The sequence below is a fragment of the Acomys russatus genome, chromosome 2 (genome assembly GCF_903995435.1).
Source record: "Acomys russatus chromosome 2, mAcoRus1.1, whole genome shotgun sequence".
Classification (NCBI taxonomy): domain Eukaryota; kingdom Metazoa; phylum Chordata; class Mammalia; order Rodentia; family Muridae; genus Acomys; species Acomys russatus.
The window spans coordinates 63,707,178-63,728,494 of record NC_067138.1 but is presented as its reverse complement, the minus strand read 5'-3'; the positions used below and the strand labels follow the sequence as shown (position 1 = coordinate 63,728,494).

General features: G+C 41.9%; 1 protein-coding gene across 1 annotated transcript in view; it reads right to left on the bottom strand.

Moving 5' to 3' along the window:
- Window positions 1-21,317, bottom strand: part of Slc44a1 (solute carrier family 44 member 1) — a 124,899-nt gene that overhangs the window by 83,555 nt on the left and 20,027 nt on the right. The gene's annotated exons all lie outside the window — the stretch shown is intronic.

Genomic DNA, 21,317 nt, shown 5'->3' with positions numbered 1-21,317 from the left:
TTCCTCTTTTGAGACATTGTCTAGTGTAGCCCAGGTTGGTCTTGAACTCCTTATGTAGCCAAGGATGACCTTGGACTGCTGATCCTCCTGTTCCTAACTCTCAAGTACTGGAAATACAGATGTGAGCCACCACATCTGGCTTCTGTGGTGTTACAGATGGAACCCAAGGCACTGTGCAGACTGCGCCAGCACCTACCAGCTGAGCTACATGCCCAGCCCTAAACTGTTATTCTTAAGAAGCCCATGTCTGTAGCCTACTGTGAGCATAGCAAAGGACTGCGCCTGTCTCATTTCCCATCACTTGAGATTATGCCTAAGCCTTCATATGTTCTCAGTGAGGGATTTCTGGGCTGAATAAATGAACATGGTCTTTCACTTGTGTGACTTTTTCTTTGTGTGTCCAGATGCCAGCCAGCCAGACAAACAAACATGTTAGAGCATCCTTTCTGTATGTTCTCTCTTGGAGAAGAAGCTCATCAAGTGAATTCTTAAGAGGTAGATTTGTCTACGTTAAATATAATTCAAAAAGAAAATATTCACTTTTTTTTTTTTTAGACAGACCTGAACAATTTCTAAACCATCATCCTTGGATTTTCATTGTGTTCCTCAAAAATGCAAGTGCTTCCAGTTCAAATAGAGGGATTCCTAACCAGAGAACTAGAGGCATTCTGAAAGTTAATTTGCAAAGCATTGACTGGAATTCCAATTCAGTATTTTTTTCTTAGTGCAACAGTCTTAGGTGAGTTCATACATCCTTTTCAATCAAGCTGCAACTGGATTAACTCTCCTGAACTCTCAAAGGAGCAAATAGCCCTGAATCTCACACCCTGTCCTGAAAATGGAGTGGGGAAGGGAAGGAGAAGGCAACCTCAGAAAGCCAGCCCGCCTTTACCCTACAGGAACTACAGGCGACTGTGGAAAGCTGGGAGCAGGAGAGATGGCCTCCCAGGAAGGAGCACACCAGCTGACTGTCCAGTGCCACATGGTCAGCCCTGAAAACAGACAGACAAGTAACATCCCCTGCACTAAAAAGGGTACATTTAGAAATATATTTATGTACTATGTATATATGCATGTATATCAATCAATCAAAATGAGTTTGAAGGAAGGCAGGGAGGGGTGTATGGGAAGGTTTAGAGGGATAAAATGGAAAGGGTGTGATGATATTGTAATCTCAAGACTTGTCAGTAGGAAGGGGCCGAGGCAGGAGGCCATGGAGATAAGCAAGTGCTCTAGTAGAATTACTACTTAGATTAGAGTCAAGCTCAGCTCTGTTTTTAAACAACAGTCTTAAACTATATATCCTTCGATAAAAGCTACAGATCCTTCTCTTAAAATATACACTTATATTCACATGATTTTTATAAGAATGCAGACTTCAGGGTTAAGAAGCTCAACATTAAAATATCTGCCTATGAGGCAGTTCAACTCCTTGCACCCACATAATGGCTCACAGCCATCCGTAACTCCAGTCCCGGGGGCATCAGCACCTTCTTCTGACTTGCATGGGCATGTGGTACACATACATAAATGCAGACATTTATATACATAAAATAATTTTTTAAAAAATAGCTGCCTATGAGATGGGAAGAAGGGTCAGTTGGTAAAGCGCCTGTGTGTAAACCTAAGGACCTGAGTTTGAACCCCAGCACCCATATGAAAAAGCCCGGCATGCTGGTGTGTGCTGGTGTGTACCTGTAACCTGACACTGGACAGGCCAGCACAAGAGGATCGGTGGCGCTCGCTGCCAGCAAGTGTTGCTGAATTGGTGAGTTTCAGATTCAGTGAGAGGTTGTATCTCAAAAAATAAGATGTAGGGCCCCATTTATAAAGGTACCCTCCATGACGTGTGATGAACTTTAATTCAACCCCTAGCGTCCACATGAGAGAAGAAAACTGACTCCTTCAAGTTGTTCTCTGACCTCTCCATGCCTACTGTGGCAAGTGTACTCCCCTGCACACATGCACAATGAAAGAAAGAAAGAAAGAAAGAAAGAAAGAAAGAAAGAAAGAAAGGAAGGAAGGAAAAAAGGAAAGAAGGAAGGAAAGGAAGAAAAAGTAGAGAGAGGTGGAGGGGGGAGAGAGATAGTAACTGAGAAAGACATATGATGTTAATCTCTGGCCTGCACATACATGCATACGCACTTGCACCCAGACACCCACACAAGAAAACAAAGGAGCACTCGTTAGCCATGGAGGAAAAAAACCCTCACCCCAAGACTCTAACTAGCATGGGACGGTAGGAATGAGTAGGTGGATTCCTCCAGAGGAGGACAGAGCCTGGCGTTACCAGCTAGCTGACTTTGGCTAAGTTGCTTGTCTCCCTGATGGCAGGGAACGAGAGACTGGATCTCTTAAATTTCTGTCAACTCTACAAATCTAAGGTCAGGATTGGACTTCTGCAAACTTTTGGGTGGACAAGTAAAACTACTACAAAGTAACATTATTCCTTTTGTTGTTCAAATGCCTGTACTGTGGTCTATACTTTGGAAGACAGCTGGTCACTGTGTGAAGAAACAATGTTTCTTTGTATTAAGCAATTTCAATCTTGAATAGTGCCCATTGCAGTAAAATTACTCATGGGTACAGAATTTGGAGACCTCTGAAACTCATCCTATTTACTCCATGGTAACTTATAAAACAGCAGCGCTACTGGGAAACACTATTATTTGTTTGTCTTGAACACAAAGCATAGGAGGGACAGGCGCCTCAGATTAACAGCTTTTTGTTGTTGTTATTGTTTGTTTGCAACCATTTTAGACCGGCACTCAGTTTGTTACTGCTGGAGCTTCCATCTCTAACATAAAGCCAGAGTGATTTTACTTTGACAAGACAAACACAAAGACTCAACATTGCAACAGTTGAAGCTGTTGTGAGGCGCTGCTGTGGTAAATACATACAAAACCTTCTACTGGATATAAGTAGGGAGGACGGAAGCTACAAAGAAAAAAATGGATGACAGAATCCAGGAGAGTAGAAAAGCAAAGGGGCAACAAGGTCACCCACACTGTAACAAAGGAGACGTCCCAGAAGAAAATAGCAGGCGTCAGGGCAGTGTCCATCACTCAAAAGCACTGGCTATTTTCATTACACGTCAATATTCGCTTTTTAGTTTAAAACCTTCCTAATTGTTAAAGTTTCTATTTACAATGTGACCTTTTCCATAAAAGGTATAAGAATATTAAACTCTCTTTTCCCTCTTATTTATATTAAAATAATGGTCTCATGGAAGCATATTTTATCTTGGCTGCTATTTTTTGTTTGATTGGGGTTTTGTTTGTTTGTTTGTTTGTTTTGGTTTTGTTTTTGTTTTCCAGGACAGGGTTTCTCTATGTTATAATGGCTGTACTGGGCTCACTTTGTAGACCAGGCTGGCCTTGAACTCATAGCGCTCTGCCTGCCTCTGCCTCCTGAGTGCTGCGATTAAAGGCATACATCGCCACGACCCCCAGCTTGGATGCCATTTTTAATGCTATCAATGACTGATTTCTTATTAACCAGGAATTTCCATACCTAAAGGTTTACATACATGTTTCTCACTGATGTAGGTACCATCCTTGCTCCAAAGATGAACAAACTTGGGCTCAGAAATTAAATAAGCAGCCCAAGGTTTCAGAGTTGTGCAGCTAGGATTTAAAACCCAAGTCCACGACTCCAAACACCAACAAGACTGCCAACTCCTCCTATTAGCAGTCAGTAAGGAGCATCAGCAATTCCTCACATGGAAATACCCAGAAGCCAGGCTGAGAATGCAGCATCCTTTCAATGCAGAGAAACTGAGGGACATGTGATGAGCCATGACATTTCCCAAGTGAGCCACAAAGCTCAACAGCTGAAAATTTTAATGACTTTTTAACAGATGTAACCAAGTGACAACTGGATTTAATGCTATCTGTTTCTTCCAATTAACATCGCATACAGACCATCAAAAGGAAAATGTGCTGCAGACATACTTTAAAAACGTGATTTTTATCTTTCCTCAGATTCTTCTCTCTCTCTCTCTCTCTCTCTCTCTCTCTCTCTCTCTCTATATATATATATATATATATATATATATATATATATATATATATACACACACACACACACATATATATTTGTGTGCATATATAAAGTTTGTTTTTTTTAATTAAACATTTTTTATTTTTTACATATATATTTATATTATTACACATATACACAATAAACTACCTGTAGTAAGAAGAACTATAACACAATCAGGAATTATATAAATGTTACATTCTTAGTGTTTTGGCTATTTGTATTTGACAGCCTTGAAGAAAACATCTTTCCTATCTTGGTGCATCTAACATCCTGAATGTGAATCAATATCTATCATATCTCATCATTATCAAGTTAAAACATCTATCTAGACCTGAAAACATTTTAACCCCTAAACAACTAAGCTTAATTGTAAAACTAAACTATCTTCAAATATGGCAAACAAGCCACTGGGCAAAATGTCCTCATTTTTACCACAGGCAGAATTCTGCCCCAAAAAGGGCAGGCTTGGATGCAGGCAGAGTCAATGACAGCCAAACTCTGCCAAGACAGGGTAAGCAAGTCCTCAATAATTCCTGCCTCACAAATATGTCCATCAGACATATTGGGCCAGAAGGCTGAAGATGATGCTGGGCATCTTTTTAAAAATCTAAAATAAGCAGAGTTGGGCTTGTCAGTAACCAAATATAGCCAAGGGAGTGATCAGTAAACTCAAGGTACCCAATACAAATAAAAAAGAATTTAAACTCAGAAACCAGAATACTGCTCAAAGTGTAGCATGAAATTGACATGGTCTAACATATGCATAGCAAGAAGCAAAGAGGAAGATGTAATAAAACAAGAAATATTTGAAAATATAGTAACTGGAAGGTTCCAAAAATAATAATAATAAATAAAAAAAAACAAAGCAAAGATCTAAGGAATCATAAATTTATTCCAAATAATGACAAAAACAGTATGCATGTGCACACACATATTTGTGTGCACATGCATGACTGTGCATGCGCGTGCGCACACACAAATAATAGAAAATGTGTATACGTTCTTCTATGCCAGACCACAGATGTCATTCAGCAAAGTACTCATGTTCTCCTTATCTTGAAGCTAGGCAAAGACAAGACTTGGCGTTTTTACATCCCTACACTTTACCCTGCATGGGTATCGAACTTTTTAACTTCTGCAATACCTCATGGAAACATCACAGTTATGGACAACTGTGTGACTGACCCTACAGTCACCATAAACCCTAAAACCTAAACCACCAGCCTCCTAAGAAACCTGATGTGCTCCTTGGAGGTTCTGGATTTTCTTTAGGGCATCAACCTGCACAAAGTTCTAACTCGGCTTTCAATATTATTTCACAGAAATCCCCATTTTGAAAATGCATTTGTAGCTAACACCAACACACAGAAATTTCAGCAAGTGCTACGCTATGACTAGCTGGGTGGAGTCAGAAGTGCCTAGAGAGCATCAGCTTCAACAGGGCAGGCCACCCAAGGGAGTGCGCTGGTAGAGAGGAACCTACTGCATGGAATTACGCAGAGCAGAAAGGATTAAGAAGACCGCAGAAAGATCAGCCAGGCAAAGGCAACAATCTAGATTTAAAGGTGTCAACTGGGTCTCAAATATGGAAGAAGAAAAAGGATAAACTCCTCCATGGGAAAAGGCCCATGAAACAGCTAAAAACAAAGACTGAATGTCCCCCACCACATTCCTGTATTGTGCCTACTATGTGTAAGCTTTACCCTCATTAGAACAGACGTGAAAAGCTTCCCCAAAGATTCCTATAGGGACAGGGCAATATATCAGGCTCTGAATCTTCCCTTTATAGGCCATACTTATAGAAGCGTGCTTGCAAAATAATAGAAAACATATAACAAAAAAGGACAGCTAACGTGGCGTGCGACTGTGTGATACTATCCCAAGCATGCTGAAGGCTATCCCGATCAACACTGAGCACTACACTAAGTACTAATGACTCACAGACAGGTGAGACGGCTCCTGCCCTTCCTGAGCTCTCATTTAGTACTGTGACACTGCAAACAGCGCCAACACGGAGGGCTGGAAGAGGTATTGCAGAAACAGGCTGGGATCCACTGAGAAGGTGGTTCAGAGGTCTGCTGGAATCACCTGCAGCTTACTTGCTGACGCAGACACTGAAATGATCTTTCCGTGTCTAAAACACAATGTGCCATGTGCCCACAAACACACTCAAAATTCTTGCGAGCTATGAGAACTATCCACTGCCAAGTATGAATTTTACTTCCACTCAGAAATGTTTACTAGAAAACAAAAAGACACACTAAGTTGGCCATTTTTTTATTTCTCGGGTTGCCTTCATTTAGGGAGAGATACTAGAAATGAGGGGAAATAGCCCTTTTCTTTTTTAACCCATAGCAAAGGACTGTATTTGCCAAGCTTCTTGAACAGTATTCTTATATTTGTGTCATTTTAAGATACCTATTAAACCTGAGTTAGGTACTGGCTGGTCACATATATCAAGGGTCGCTGCAGTCTGGAACTAAGCCAGGGAGCTGTCTGAGCCAGCATTGAATACAACCAGGCCAGAGGATGTGAAGAGGTGTGCCAGCTGAGGCTGAGCCTGAGCACAAGACAAGCCAGCCCTGATCTCAACCTCACTCCGACTGGCAGTCCGTAACTACCCATAATCCCGTGTTCTCACTAGCAGGGATATGTCCAAACATTCATCACCGATAACCAAGTACCAACACTTTATAATCTGGGTTCTCTGTCGTCAATGCGTGCTTACATTCGCACAGGTCGGCAATAAGGAGCATGAAGCCAGAAGCCTAGGACTGCACAGACCCTGGAGCCAATAGTAAGGACAAGTACAAACGTCACCCATCCTGTCTGCTGCCTAAACCTTTGCAGCACAGATCCGACAGATTAAAATGAGAAGCCCATAATGCCTGTGAAGGGCAAAGCTAGCTTTGATAGGGCCTTTCATCCAGCATAGATCCCTACAACTGTTTTGGGCTATTGTTGGGTAATCTGCAACTCTCTTTCTCGCTGCCTCTGTCTCCCTGTCTCCCTGTCTCTGTCTGTCTCTGTCTCTCCCCCATAAGCATCAGCCCCCGACTTCCTGGCTTAAAGAAGCCATTTCCAAGATGCTCTGATAGTTCCACAGCTCTGCTCTAGTTTCCATTGTCCCAACTACCCACTGGCCCATCCCTAAAGCACACTGAATATGTCTATCTCAAAGGTCACTGCTACGTAGGAACACGTGTGACTCGGGCTCTTAGGTGGCCATACTAGTCTACCCATGAGGTTTTAATTTGGCTCTTGTCAATCTGCGTTGCACAAAGGCCTCCAGAATTAAAGACAAAGAATTGTGTACTCAGACTCTCGAAAGCTCCCTCCAAGGACATGCTGCTTCATTAAATCCCCCAAGATGCTTTTATTTGCACAGAGCAGTAACAAGAGAATAAAAGAACTGGTGTGGATCGTTTTTCCAGTTTCCAATAGAATGAGCAGGCATGATGAAGGTGGGAGGCAATAAAACATAGAGGCTTTCAGCCCTGTGTTCACTGCACCTGCAAATAAAATCTCCTAACAGGATTTTTGAAAGACATCTCCTGTCCTTTGGGAAAGCTCGGTCAAGGACCTGGAGCGCATAACTACTTACATTTACTGTAAGTCAATCTGTTTCATTTGCTAAGCCTGCTGATGGCAATTTATATTGTGAAGGTGAAAATCATAGCATGATTTTTTTTTTTTAAACAGGCAGTTAGAGGTAATAAGAGACACTGAGTGGAAAGATACGGACATCTGTATATAACTACTTGTCTTAGTTCATGAACTTTATGCTAAGTCAAAAGCACTCAACTGTCTAAGGAGAGAGGACTTAAAAGTTGTTTTCTGAGCTGTGACAGAAAGATACCAAGGAGATACGTCACCTATGGCTTCATTATACTTCCGACTCCTCTAAAAGAAGTAACTGTGGGTCTCTTACTCGGCTTCTTGCACATAATAATTACTGAGCAGACACCAGGCTAGTCCTTCTCTGCAACCCTGCGAATCCTACCCTCTACTTCTACAGGTGACAGCTGCCTACAGCCCTCAAGCAGTATTACCGCTTCTTCCTTCAATCAGTCTGAAGCAGTCTTTTAAGAGTAAAATTAAGTGGTGGTGCACACCAGTGGATCTCTGTGAGTTCAAGGCTAGCCTGGTCTACAAAGCAAGTCCAGAAGACCCAAGGCTACAACAGAGAAACCCTGACTTGTGGGGTGGGGGATGGGGGGAAGTAGAATTGAATTTCTAAAATTGTATTATCCTTCCCACATCCTACAGATGTCAGAACTTCTGTAATAGCTGATGATGTCCAAGGCTGACAGACAGAGTCAGCTGTTTTATACCTCGTATTGGGTCACAGTGGTCCTTTGACCCTTTAATAGACTTTCTCATGTTGTGATCCCCCAAACCATAAAATCAATTGTGTTGCTAGTTCATAACTGTAATTGTGCCACTATTACGAATTGCAATATAAATATCTGTGTTTTCTGATGGTCTTAGGTGACCACAGTGAAAAGATACTTCAACCCCTAAAGGGGTCACGGCCCATGGGCTGAGAACCACTGGTATCTCCAGTCTCTAGACTACTAGTTGATTTTCTGGGTTTCCATGCTATTTGTTACTTTAAAATATTTTTTCATAGGTGCATATTTAGATTCTTACTCAACTGTGCTTCCTATTCATATGAAAGTGTTTTTAAAGTTCTAGTAATCTATGAAAGGCAACATAAAAACCACATAATCATAAGACAGCATGTAGGTGGCTATTGAGTAAATTTATGACTTAGCTCTCTTTAATATACTCTGTGTGTGTGTGTGTGTGTGTGTGTGTGTGTGTGTGTGTGTGTGTATTCTATATAATTGTTTCCTACTACATTATGAGTTTCTTGAGGATAAGGACAATGTGTCTATTTAAATAAACAACCAGCCCTGTTTATATAGACACTGAAATATTTTCCTAAAATGCAAGTCTAAAGCATGCACAGAATCTTCCCTTAGGCAGCTGAATCTGTATTGATTTTCCTACCTCACAGTGTATTTGGGGGCCAGGACTTCTTGGTTTTGTTCACTGCTATACCCTCATGGGTTCAGGAAAGCCTGCCACATCGTAGGCTCCGAGTAATTACTTAATGAGTGAATCAACAAGGCTACATCTCTTAACTACAGGGATGAAATATTGTGAGTCAAGCATCCTCCCTGCCTCTCTTGCACTACACAATTTCCATTTGTACCATAGGCTGGCTCCTTTTCCTAAAGCTGTGTTTCTCAAAGATGTCCACTAATGGTTATATCAGAATATAAAGCCTCTTATGTGTGTAAATAGTGGCAAATGAAGTCTATATTTTTAAAATATTTCCTTTTATTTTATCAGCATGTTATGTTTTGCCTGCATTTATGTCTGTGCACCGTGTGTGTCTGGTGCTCAGAGAGACCAGAAAAGGCTATCAGGTCCCCTAAACTAGAGTTACAGACAGTTATGAGCCACCAGGTCAGTTCTGGGAATTAAACCAGGTCCTTTGGAAAAGCAGCCAGTGCTCTTAACTGCTGAGCCACCCATCTCTCCAGTTCCCCTGAGTCTAGGTTTTGCGGATAACTCCTTTGATCCTTTATAGCGAGACTCTTAAAAAAAAAAATTATTGAGTCACACACACCCCTAGGAAACTGGGATGAAAACAACATAATCCCACTCACTATGTTTCTTTTTAAAGATATACTGCTACGTGTGTGTGTGTGTGTGTGTGTGTGTGTGTGTGTGTGTGTGTGTGTGTGTATACACCATGTGGCCAGAAAAGGGCCTCAGATTTCAGATCCCCTGGTGCTGGAGTTATAGGTGGCTATGAGTGACCCAGCATGGGTTCTGGGGACTAAACTTGAGTCCTCTGTAAGAACGGTGAGCATTTCTAACTGCTGAGCCATCTGTCCAGCCATGTCTCACTACATTTCTAAAAGCCATGGTTACAAGGGCTGTGGTTAGGTCGATACTCCCAATGAAAAGCCATCACACCGAAGGCTGGCAACTTTGTTTAAAGCTATGTTAAAACAGTAATATAAATTGGTTAGTCACTTTCAGAAAGTAATTTGGCAATATACTTCAAGATCCCAAAGAAGTTAATCTACAACAGTATAACAGCTGCACATAATATATTCAATGCAGAGTTATTATGAAAAATAATTAGAAATTAGCTAGACAATAGAAAACTGTTAACTATTAAAATGGTATATTAAGCAATCACAAAAAGAATTAAGAAACTGCATAGTAAGATAAAGATGATTATGATAAAAGTTGCATAAAAACCATGGGATGAAGTTCTATATATACTCTGGTTTGATAGTTAAGTAAAACAATGTATGCAAATGTGTCAGCCCTGGGAGGGGAGGGGAATATGATGTGCATTATTGCTATTTAATTATGGAAGAAACAAAAGAGAATATTGGCTCCCACTTCTCCAGGTTAGTCTTCTTCTACTTTCTCAGTATAAAAGTCAACTACAAAGGGACACGGCATCAAAACCGTCATCAGAAAGAAATGCTTAAGCCAATCTACCTGACACTGAAGACAGAACACTTCAAAGTTCATTAGAAAGCTACATGCTAAAAATAGCACAGGCAGAAGCAAGACTTCTGCTTGGGACTGAAGGGCAGGAACATCAGGAAGGGAACTGACAGAGAGATGGGAAGGAGTCCCCCACAGTTCAAACCTCAGCTCCTCTTCCCTGTGACTGTGGGGGGCTAGCATGGCTTCCAGACCCCTCAGATAAAGTTAAATATCCCTTTGGTGGTACTTTAAAGCTTCTAGGAGAACAAAGCTCTACATCGTTCTTGGTGCCTTTCTCAGTGCGGTATGGGAAATTTCCCTAGGTAGCATCAAAGAAAGGGAACTGCACCAATACTCATCCCAAACACCCATGAGTGTTCCCGTGGTGTGACATCACGGAAAACACATGCTTGCAAAGCAAGAAGAAATGAATGAGTGAGCAACTGTTCAGACACCTGTGGTCAAGAGGGAAGAGAACAATAACTTTCAAATGATGGACACAACAGGGAACTGACCGATTTCTGTATCTTACTCTCCACTCCATCTTTACTGGGTAGTTAAGGAGCAATAAAGCAATAAAATATATCTGAAGGTGTATATGTCAAGTTCCGGTATGCGCACATGTTGGAAGCTCTTATATTATTAATGAAAGTCAAAGGAAACCCCAATTCTGAAACCCATAGCGAACATACTGATTTTAAGAATCCATCCCATCTGTGGTCAGGAATTGATCATTCCCACAAGAACAATGTGAAGCACATGAGAATCCATCACTTGATTCTCACCTTGGGGCCACTGTCCCTTTGCTAACTAACCATTTCTGGATCCTACCTTTCCGTTGCTTCCCTTTTATACCACAATCCGTCTGAGTTCACACCAGAAGGTTAGTGAGATGACAAACAAAATTGCATATAATTTTTATTTTTCTGGTACTAAGAACTGAATGCACACAATTATCCAATGTGACAAAAGTCATGAATCAAACATAATCAGGCATGGTATCAAAATAACCTGCTTTATTAACATGCTTGTGTACTGTCACGCAAACGTACACATTACAGTTAGTGTCACCAAACATACTCCATGCGCTGAATACTTTGCTTAAAATAACTCATTTAATCTGCACAACAAACCGATATAGTCGATAATTTCCTTATTTTACTGATGAAGGGCAGGAGGGGGTGAAGTAATCTGCCTATGTGACACAGTAACTTCCACAATAGAGAAAAGTGAGTATTCGGGCTCCACACCCACAGCCACTCTGTTCAGTTAAGCAGACAAGCCATGGCTTCCCTACCAAGTAATGTGAAAACGAGGAGGGAAAACAGAGAAATGAAATGCGTAAGAATTACAGGAAATTTTATCTTGATCACATTTTATATGGTTAGCGTTTTTCTTATAAGAAAATTATAGATTCCAACCAAGAGTAATATATTAAAGCATTTTGTGTTTTGATTTCATAGGTAATTCCCAAATGCCCAAATAATTACTCTAGTTATTTGAAGAAAACACCACAGTGATGTTTAACAGGTAGGAACAAACTGTTGTTTCCTCCTAGCCATCTGTACCGTCTACTCTGTAAAGTGAAGTGTTTGTCTGCAAAACATAAAGTGACTCTTTGCCATTAAGAAATCCCATACCAGGGTCTAGAGAAATGGCCCCAATAATTAAGAACACTGCAGGTGCATCAGGTCCACCAGGAAGTGGAGGTAAAGGCTGCTGTGGACCAGCTGACACCGGGTCCTGCCTCGGACTCCTGTAAGAGCAGTGAATGCTCTTAACCATGGAGCCATCTTCACAGCTCCTAGGTTGTTTGGTTGGCTTGGGTTGAGTTTTAAAAAATAAAAATAAAAAATCCTAAATCACTAGGATTACTAGATAAAGTACTATTTTCTTAGAACAATCTAGTCTCTTCGTAGGCAAAACAAAGGGGAAAAGTAATAACATTACAAACAATTAACTTATAAGATAGACAAGGTTAGAAAATTCAACTTAAAGTAGAAAAAAACAACAAAAAACACTCCATGTGCCATAATAAAACTAGACTGCATTTAAACAGCTATAGAAAGATTGGAGTGGATAGGACAATACATATACAGTTTCAATTTATACAGAACCTAGGAGGTGCTGGAGCTGGGCTGCTAGATACTCAGAAAATTAAACCTTGATGCTGCCCTACCAAACTTTGTCTTGGGGCAGGGATGTTGGGACTCTGTCACAGACATATACCTATTGCTGACTAGACAATGAGGGCACTGAGCTGAGCTCGCCTGCTCTCTGAGTCACCCCGCCTACTCTTGTTTACTTGACTTCATGTAGTCAGACAGCCTTCTGCCTGCCCTCTGGCTTCCCCCATGTTGACAAGCAGTGTGCACAACAAAACCTGAGGGTACTGAGAAGAAAGACTGTAGAACAATAGTGTGGAAGTGAGACGCAGGTAAATTGTTGACGGCCTTATCTCATGAGGTAGGGTCACAAAGGACTTCATTTGAGTGGAGTTTATTCAAAACACTATTTACTAATTAAAAGTACATAATTCTAAGCTGGACAGTGATGGTACATGCTTTTAATCCCACCACTCATGAGGCAGAGGCAGATGGTTCTCTGAGTTCGATGCCAGCCTGGTCTACAGAGTAATCTCCAGGACAGCCAGGGTTACATGGAGAAACCCTGTCTCAAGAGAAAGAAAGAAAAAGCAAGTAAGTCTTAATAGTATTTTGGCTTTGTCTTCATGCTGACCAAACAAACAAGAATTTTCTAGTCTATAGTCAGCTAAGTCTTTAATAAATTAGCCTTCAGGATGGACACGTGGACTTTATGACGCTGTCTGCATATGTCGACAGATACGTACTTTAGTGTATTAGTAAAATCATGAGTCTCCAAAGCCCAGGGCTTGGTGGATTGCCAAGTCAACGATGCTTGATGACGCCTGTGGACTGCCTTCGTTGCCTTCTGTGATAAAAGCTGGAAACTCATCAAGTGCTCACAGTTCAAACTCTCTGTGGCCCAGGCAGTGTGTGGCCTAGAATAGCTATGGGTGAAGCACAGCACCGAAGTGTAAACTTACTTAAAACATTATGAGGCTATCTTTTTGTAACTTGATTGTCCAGTCCTCAAATATGACCCCCATGGTTGGCAATGTTGTGTTTCGAGGACTGGACGCGCTTACCTGAAGGCAGATGCTATTGCACGCTGCCAGCACTCAGGCAGCTTCTCCGGCATCAACACCCAACACACACCTGTGCCCTTAAGGATGGGAAGCCGCGAGAACGCAGGAGTACTGAGCCAACCTGTCCCTGGAATCTGGACCGTGAACCTAACAACACTGCTGCCCTCTTCCCAGAGGTACTCAAAGTTAGGGTGCCCTTTAGCACCTTGACTGATGTGCCAATACTTCCGGCTTCACACAACCAGCTGACCCCCAGCTATCCAGAATGATGACTAACTCGTCAAATGACTGCCATATGTGAAGGTGACAAATTACTGCAAAACCTGCAAATCCCCTTCAGTGTTAAAATCCAACTATCAAAACTCAAGAGCCAACAGATTACTTAAGTCTAAAAAGGCAAAAAACATAATGCAAGACAACCCTCAGGTCAAATACCACTGTGAGAAGACAGCTCAGGACCTCCCAACCCTGGGAATCAGTGGTGTCGGGAGTTGTGATGGCTTCTGGGAAATCAAGTTCACATCACAAGCTCCATTAATACAAATCAGCTGAAGATCTATAAAGTGATTAAAAGCACATACCCAGAAAAAAAGTCTAGAAATTCCCAAGCAAGTGAAGAGGAACACTGAGTCATCAAACTAATAGTCCCACGAATGACAGACACTATGCTTGCTGGGGAGAGCCACAGAGGGCAGGTGCACGGGGAGGGGAGAACAGATCAAACTAGAGTAAACAAGTGCTTTAAAAATATAAGCAGCTGTAAGTCTCCAAACCTAATGAGTCATCAAAATGCCGGACTCCTAAGAAGCCATTTTTGACACTCACCAAAGCTAGTAGTCTCAGGCACTGACATACTTTAACTGGCTCACACGGGAGTCAGGACCAAGGTAGGGCCCCAACCAAGCCTCTCACTATCCATTACAAGTCCTCTTCTGTTTTTTAAGAGTGATCTCAATTAGTCCCTTAAAAGCAACTACCAAAGTAATGATGCCCTGGACCAGCCATCAAACAGCTACATGGCTTCTAAGAGCACCCCGCCCAGCTTGCAAATAAATTCTACAGAAACCCAATTGAAACCTACCTCCCACAACGGAAGGGAAATGAAAAAAGAAACCAACAACAACAAAAACAGCCAGGAGGTGGTGGCACACACCTTTAATTCTGCCTTTCATCCCAGCACTTGGGAGACAGAGGCAGAGGCAAGCAGCTATTTGAGTTTGAGGCCAGCCTGGTCTACAGAGTGGAGTTCCACGACAGACAGGGACAAAGAGAGAAACCCTGCCTCTAAAAGAAAAAAACAAAACAAAACAAAAACAAAAAACACAGTTCTTGCCTAAACAACTAAGGGCTGAAATAACAGGTGTGGGCCACCACATTTGACTTAAACCTGTTTTATTTTGTTTTTAATTCCTTTGGACAAACCCCAACAGATACATCCTGTGACTCAGTTTACCATTCAATGTTACATAGAAATAAAATTCTGCATAATCAAATCATTTTGACTTTAGATCTTCCTCGCTGCTTCTAAGCTCCTTGGATATTTGGTATGTTTCTCCCTGGTATCTATTTCATAGGATTTATTTCGATACACAATATGAGTTATCCAAAACTTTCACTGAATCTAATAGCTAATAAATTATTTGATTCAGAATGACCTCTTTACTAAGTAACAAGTGCTTATCTAACTACACATATAGACTACTTTCTTCCATGCAGCTTATTAATAACTGCAGTTGATTTTGTTTTCTAATTCATCACTTGCAGTCATTCCCCTTGTTTTTGGCTTTATGGCTTACTACACTAATTAATCTTCTAGAACAATGCTAATGGTGATAATAAACTCAGTATGAATATCTAGTGTAAACTAAGTTCTCACTGTCAGATACATTAACTGACCTAAAAAGTGGGTCTTGTTAAAGATGTAACAGTGGTTTCTTTAGCCCGGCGCGGTGGTGCATGCCTGTAATCCCAGCACTCATGGAAGCAGAGGAGGTGGAAGGATGTGAGCTCAAGGCCAGCCTGGACTACAAAGTGAGTCCAAGGCTACACAGGGAAATCCTGCCTCAAAAAACAAAAAACATAAATATTTTACTTTTTTTTTTTCTATTTTAATTTGTGTTTAAGTGTGAGCACGCATGTCTGTGTAGCACATGGGTGCAGTGCCTGCAGAGACCAGTAGGGAGCACTGGATCCTCCGAGACTGGCGTTCCAGACAGTTATAAGTTGCCATGTAGGTGCTGGCAACGGAACAAAGGTCCTCTGAAAGAGCAGTCAGTCAGTGCTCCTAACCACTGAGCCATCTCTCCAGCCCCAACACAAAATTATTTTGTGTGTACGTGATTTCTTACTGGTTTTTCTTGAGATTTGTGTTTCTTGAGATGTCAAGTCATTAAATGACCCAGAATAGGCTTGAACTTTAGATAAATAGCTCAAGTTGGCCTTAACTTGCAGCTCTTCTGCGTGAGCCTTTTTATGGTCATACATTATTATACCTCTCCACACTTTTGGCATACTCCTAGACTAATGGTATGGTATTTCTTGCTGAGTATCCACATATCTTCAAGACATGCGGTGTTAGAATAAACCTAGGGCTTTACATTTGCTAGGCCAGTATTTCACAACCGAACCGTATCTGCAGTCCCCGAATACCTATTTCAACAAGAATAACAAAAATAGAAAAGAGGCAGACCCTGGCTGCAGGTCAGAGCTAAGAAATGTTGAGGGCAGCCGTACCGTCTGCTAGGCCAGTGTTTCTGGCCTCATACATGGCAGGCATCAGCATAATGTCCATAAGGTCACACTGGCTCCCAAGAGATTTTCCCAGCATGCTGCTGTTTTCAAGCAGAGGTGAGTTTTTTTCATGAAAAGAAAAAAGTTTTTTCAACAGAAGACAACTTGCAGGTGGGAGGATGGCTGAAAATCTATGGCAGTGACTTACTGTCGCCTCCGTGGCTTCTTTTCATTATGGGCTGCAGGTGCAGATGAAGGTGCCCAGGCCTTCCTCCCCATGTGCGCTAACGAGGCTGTGCACTAGACCAGCCCTCTGCGTCTCATGAAAACAGTGTATCAGAAGCAAGACTTCCTCCTCAGAGGACACGGGCTCCCATTACATGAGATGACAGAAAACAGGTGTAACTCGTGGTGCTGGCTTATTCGTTTTTGGTTTTTAGCATGTAATAGACTATTATTTGTTTAAGCTTTCTTGGTGTTTAGTGTTCCATCCTAACTCTATTTTGCCATCAGCCCTATTGTTTCCAGTACCTGATTCTGACCATATGGTGTTATTCCAGGTTTGTCTACATAGCATGGCAGCAGAGACATCTGCATCCCTCACAGAACCAACTTAGACTAATGCCATGACTGCTTATCACTGACATCCGATAGATGGTAGACACAGATAGACAGATAGATAGATAGATAGATAGATAGATAGATAGATAGATAGATAAAGACAGGCAGATAGATTTGATAATTAACGATACAGATGATAAACATCACCTTAAGAGTCTCACGGTCATTACAAATTCAACCGTTAAAATTTCAGTCTTTAATATAAGAAAGTTGGTTTTCCTATGTGCATGCCAGGTGCAAGCTGTACCTACGGCAGCTACAAGACAACCTTAGATCTCCTTGAGCTAGACTTAGAGGTGGTCGTGAGACCCAGGGTGGGTGCAGGGAACCAAACTCAGAGTCCTCTGAAAGAGCAGTCACAGCTCTCAACCACTGAGACAGCACTGCAGCAGCGAAAAGATGATGTTTTTATACTGATGTACAGCATCCTAGGTCCCTGGTACCCAGCATCTCTGACCTATTTTCTTCCTCAAGCTGTCCAGCCACTTGGGCGTTCTTGCTGTCCTCTTCTTCCTCTCAAATGTACGCAGTTCTATCTCAATTTTGACTCACTGTCCTTCCTTTCCTGGGTATGAACCTATTTTGTCTTTTCATCTCGGGGAGGCTTTTCCTGAACACCCTTCTGTAAAATGTACGCGTGCACATGCATGCATACACACACACACACACACACACACAGAGTTGCCTCTCACTCTTTTAGATCTCACTTTTCTCCACACAGTGAAGATCTTCAACAGATAAACTACAGAACTTACCTAGTCATAAATCCTTCTAATGTGGAAATGGTTTGGTATTCTGTGCTGCATCCCAGCATGTAAAGCAGTTCCTAGCACATAAAAATGCTCACTTTCTACTCACTGTGTGAGGTGATGAAGGAATTGACAGCTAAAGGTCGTGACTCTTAAGGCCATCACCTTAATCACCGCAAACACAGCAAGAATCCGGAAGGTGGGGCATAGAAGTTGGCTTTATTTTATTGCAGATATACAGCTAAGTTGTGAAAACTTGTTCAAGAGATTTATGGAGCTGCTTCTGAAGATCAAGGACACTTGGAATTAAAGGGCTTTGAGTGGCTCGACTTGTCAGGCCCCCTGATGACTCATGAAGATTGTTCTTCCATGATATGACGAGACATCTGAACACACCACACTGAAGCTGCTGAGAGTCGGGGTAACAGGCGCTTTCTGGACAGGACTGAGGCAAGAGCAGAGCTCGGATTCACACTGTCATGTGTGAACAAGTAACTGGAGACTGTGCTTCCCACAGTTAGCTAGACCCCAGTCTCAATGGATTCCCAGAATTTAAAAACCAGAGCTTTCCCAGAAGTCAGTTTCTAAAGGTCACTAACTTTTATAAGAACTGTCACACTTTTACTGTCTGTGTTTGCCTCTGAGGCACAACCCTCGGGGACAGGCCTGAATTGTCAAGCACTTATCACACTGGCATTGCTCACATTTTCAAATGCAAGGGCTGAGAGCAGGATGTGCCCAACACAAAGTCGATATCCATGACACTCTGAAGACGAATCACAAGCTTAGCCATCATCCTAAAGCGGCTGGCATGCGCTCAGCTTCACAAAGCAGGCATAATCGCAGACGCTGCGCAACACATCTTTTTCACGACAGAGCAAAAATAGCAGAGGGCTACACCACTGCTGAGGTAAAGCCAGAGCTGTGGCAAAACAAGTAATAACAGGTAACAACCTGCCCTATTGCTCCAGATGATGGTCATTCCTTCGAATGCCACTTTGCTACTTTGGTAGGCAATGTTCTAAGGCTAGACTTAGATTTTCAACTTTGCATGGGAGCAGAAGCAGCTTAACTTTGTGCGTTAGGAGAAAACAAGTTTATTATATTATGTTGTAAATTGATTTCTTAGTAGTTTTAAGTATGACATCACAAATCTGTTTTGTTTGTCATTAAGATATCAAATATCTGCATGGTGACTCACCCTTGTAATTCTAGCTTTCAGGAAGCCAGGGCCGAGAGGACCCTGAATGAGGTCAGCCTGGGCTACACTGCACATTTAAGTCGTGCAAACGGTGGCACGCCAAGACGAATTTCTTAGTTTTAGTAAACATACCAGCAATGACTGTAAAGCAGCAACGACTACAAGAAGCTGGATGGAAGAACAACACAGGAATTCTGCGTACACTAACTTTTTCTCAGTGTATATTCAATTACTTGGAAGTAAGAGTTAAAATAAGAATTCTAGTCCTAAAGCCAAAATAAAATTGTGAAGGTGAAGCATTAAAGAAAAGCCAGTGTCACAAAAATCGATGTCATTTAAATTCTTTAATCCAGATTAAAGGACACAGGAAACATGGTTTCTCAATATGTGAACTGCCCAAAGCAGACATTTCTGAAGGATAAAATCTTCCACTTTTCTGGGTTAGAATGAGCCATCATTTGAACTAAAAAATGGGTGTGGAAGAAATTAGGTTTTGTTATTAAAACATTTTACTCTTTATTACTACCACTCCCACCACCACCACTGGAGAGGACACAGGGTACACCAAAGCCATGGTGTGGCGGTTAGAAGACAGCGCTCATGATCAGGGATTGGGATCCGCTCCAGAGCCAGCTTCAAAGAGCTGGTGCTCTGATCTCAACGCCGTTTCACCAGCTCTGCTTTGCATTGTTCTTTGTGGGAGAGCCTATCACTATAACTCGCAGTGGCTTGGACCACGCCATGTAGCCAAAGCTAACCTCAGATACAGGGTAATCCTCCTGCCTCTGCTTCCCAAGTCCAAGAAGTTACCCTACTAGGCTACAAAAGGAAGTTAAAGTGTAAAGTAATTATCTCTATTTGCTAGAAATATGAGAACCATTTTGTTTTTCAAACTTAATAAAGAGTATATAAAGATTTTATAATCTGATTAAACAAATTCCTTTGGGTGTAAATGTGTCTAGGGTTGCAAGAACAGGAGGCTACTTCGATTCGTACAAGCGTCCACACTCTTGCTCGGTCTCCATCCCCACCTCCTGCTCCTTGTATGGTCTCCGAACCGTTTGAACAGTTCTCCACCATCGACTGCATCATCAGCCACAGGCCTGACCTCTTAATTCATCTCTCCTCTATCTTCCCTTCTGGTACTTAATTTTCCTGAGATCAGCCTATACACACATCAGTTCTGTTGAAATAAAATTAAATCTAAACAAGGAAGCTCCAATGGCTCCCCCACCCTTCAAACAAAACAGAACCTTGCAGGAGAAAGGATGGACTGAAGCCACTAGTTGTCATCCACTTTTCAAGGCAGAGCCCATATACGTCTTAGTAAGTTCCAAAAAGACTAAATCTTCCACAAATTCAACAACTACTCTCAGGCTTCTTCAGGTTCCTTCCTCATTATTAAAATTATTTTCACTCATGCTTCCTGGTGTTTAATGTCCTAGGCACAATGCTAAAGGATTTGCATGCAGTTGTTTTGTTTGTTAAGTCTTCCAACCAACCATTAGGGCTATAGGCTACTAAATAAGGAAACATCAGAAACATTAGCTAATTCCCAGGGTTCCTTTACTAGTGAGTAATCAATAAAACTTGTCAAAACTCTAAATATAATCGTCCTTCCAATGTCAATCCTTCTGTCAGTGCTTCTAGTAACATCCCAATTCCTCCCACTGGAGACGATTGTCTCTTCCATGGACCCTCAGGAGTCTCTTTATTTCCTTCTGTTGATCCTACTTCATTCTCCCTGACATAAAGTGACAAATATATGCATCTGTGTTACTTTTATGTTCGGGCGATTTAAGGACAAGAACAGCTAAGTCCCTGGCGTACACAGCTGGACCTATGATGATGCCTTGTGGACTGACAGGCAGCGAGTGAATTATCTCTCAGCAAAGACCTTGTAGTCAGTGAAAAACAAACTGATTCTTAATTCTCCCGGTTGTTAGGAAGACATCTGAAGTAGACACGCAGAGAGGCTGGGCACATATCAAGGCAGGGTGCAAAGCGCATAGTTTGAAGCTTGGCAAACCTGCTAGTCAGTCCTAGCTCTGCTACAGAGAGGCTAGCTGAGGACAACTTTAGCCTGTGTGTGCCTTCATCTCCTTACCTGCACCACTTGTACAAGGGGCAATAACACACACAAAACACACAGCACCGCACACAGCAAGGGAGACACTCGCTACGTATGGAGACGTTGTACTGCTGTGTCTACTATGGGGATGGGGGGAGGGGGCACACAAAGTGCATTCAAGCATGCCATACAGAACAAAACTGTATA